The sequence below is a fragment of the Oncorhynchus nerka genome, unplaced genomic scaffold (assembly GCF_034236695.1).
Source record: "Oncorhynchus nerka isolate Pitt River unplaced genomic scaffold, Oner_Uvic_2.0 unplaced_scaffold_1184, whole genome shotgun sequence".
Classification (NCBI taxonomy): Eukaryota; Metazoa; Chordata; class Actinopteri; order Salmoniformes; family Salmonidae; genus Oncorhynchus; species Oncorhynchus nerka.
In genome coordinates this window covers 117501-120000 of record NW_027040142.1, presented here as the reverse complement: position 1 = coordinate 120000, position 2500 = coordinate 117501, and the positions used below count along the sequence as shown (strand labels likewise).

Below are 2500 nucleotides of genomic sequence, written 5' to 3'. Positions count from 1 at the left end.
TCATCGAGAAGTCTCTGTGGTGGGTTACTGATTACACCTGTCTGTCTGTCTCTCTGTGGTGGGTTACTGATTACACCTGTCTGTCTGTCTCTCTGTGGTGGGTTACTGATTACACCTGTCTGTCTGTCTGTGGTGGGTTACTGATTACACCTGTCTGTCTCTCTGTGGTGGGTTACTGATTACACCTGTCTGTCTGTCTGTCTGGTGGGTTACTGATTACACCTGTCTGTCTCTCTGTGGTGGGTTACTGATTACACCTGTCTGTCTCTCTGTGGTGGGTTACTGATTACACCTGTCTGTCTGTCTGTGGTGGGTTACTGATTACACCTGTCTGTCTCTCTGTGGTGGGTTACTGATTACACCTGTCTGTCTCTCTGTGGTGGGTTACTGATTACACCTGTCTGTCTCTCTGTGGTGGGTTACTGATTACACCTGTCTGTCTGTCTGTGGTGGGTTACTGATTACACCTGTCTGTCTGTCTGTGGTGGGTTACTGATTACACCTGTCTGTCTCTCTGTGGTGGGTTACTGATTACACCTGTCTGTCTCTCTGTGGTGGGTTACTGATTACACCTGTCTGTCTCTCTGTGGTGGGTTACTGAATACACTTGTCTGTCTCTCTGTGGTGGGTTACTGATTACACCTGTCTGTCTGTCTGTGGTGGGTTACTGATTACACCTGTCTGTCTCTCTGTGGTGGGTTACTGATTACACCTGTCTGTCTCTCTGTGGTGGGTTACTGATTACACCAGTCTGTCTGTCTGTGGTGGGTTACTGATTACACCTGTCTGTCTCTCTGTGGTGGGTTACTGATTACACCAGTCTGTCTCTCTGTGGTAGGTTACTGATTACACCTGTCTGTCTCTGTGGTGGGTTACTGATTACACCTGTCTGTCTCTCTGTGGTGGGTTACCGATTACACCTGTCTGTCTCTTTGTGGTGGGTTACTGATTACACCTGTCTGTCTGTCTGTGGTGGGTTACTGATTACACTTGTCTGTCTGTCTGTGGTGGGTTATTGATTACACCTGTCTGTCTGTGGTGGGTTACTGATTACACCTGTCTGTTTCTCTGTGGTGGGTTACTGATTACACCTGTCTGTCTCTCTGTGGTGGGTTACTGATTACACCTGTCTGTCTCTCTGTGGTGGGTTACTGATTACACCTGTCTGTCTCTCTGTGGTGGGTTACTGATTACACCTGTCTGTCTGTCTCTCTGTGGTGGGTTACTGATTACACCTGTCTGTCTGTCTCTCTGTGGTGGGTTACTGATTACACCTGTCTGTCTGTCTCTCTGTGGTGGGTTACTGATTACACCTGTCTGTCTGTCTGTGGTGGGTTACTGATTACACCTGTCTGTCTCTCTGTGGTGGGTTACTGATTACACCTGTCTGTCTGGTGGGTTACTGATTACACCTGTCTGTCTCTCTGTGGTGGGTTACTGATTACACCTGTCTGTCTCTCTGTGGTGGGTTACTTATTACACCTGTCTGTCTCTCTGTGGTGGGTTACTGATTACACCTGTCTGTCTGTCTGTGGTGGGTTACTGATTACACCTGTCTGTCTGTCTGTGGTGGGTTACTGATTACACCTGTCTGTCTCTCTGTGGTGGGTTACTGATTACACCTGTCTGTCTCTCTGTGGTGGGTTACTGATTACACCTGTCTGTCTCTCTGTGGTGGGTTACTGAATACACTTGTCTGTCTCTCTGTGGTGGGTTACTGATTACACCTGTCTGTCTGTCTGTGGTGGGTTACTGATTACACCTGTCTGTCTCTCTCTGGTGGGTTACTGATTACACCTGTCTGTCTCTCTGTGGTGGGTTACTGATTACACCAGTCTGTCTCTCTGTGGTAGGTTACTGATTACACCTGTCTGTCTCTCTGTGGTGGGTTACTGATTACACCTGTCTGTCTCTCTGTGGTGGGTTACCGATTACACCTGTCTGTCTCTTTGTGGTGGGTTACTGATTACACCTGTCTGTCTGTCTGTGGTGGGTTACTGATTACACTTGTCTGTCTGTCTGTGGTGGGTTATTGATTACACCTGTCTGTCTGTGGTGGGTTACTGATTACACCTGTCTGTTTCTCTGTGGTGGGTTACTGATTACACCTGTCTGTCTCTCTGTGGTGGGTTACTGATTACACCTGTCTGTCTCTCTGTGGTGGGTTACTGATTACACCTGTCTGTCTCTCTGTGGTGGGTTACTGATTACACCTGTCTGTCTGTCTGTGGTGGGTTACTGATTACACCTGTCTGTCTGTCTGTCTGTCTGTCTGTCTGTCTGTCTGTCTGTCTGTCTGTCTGTATGTGGTGAGTTACTGATTACACCTGTCTGTCTGTCTGTCTGGCTGTCTGTCTGTCTGTCTGTCTGTCTGTCTGTGGTGGGTTACTGAATACACCTGTCTGTCTGTGGTGGGTTACTGATTACATCTGTCTGTCTGTCTGTCTGTCTTTCTCTCTCTGTCTGTGTGGATGCTGGTTAGTCCTCCAAGTCCTTAGCC

The 2500-nt window shown here is 48.1% G+C and overlaps 1 pseudogene; it reads left to right on the top strand.

The window, feature by feature from the left end:
* LOC135569175 (ras GTPase-activating protein 3-like) overlaps positions 1 to 2500 on the top strand; it is a 115213-nt pseudogene that overhangs the window by 95 nt on the left and 112618 nt on the right.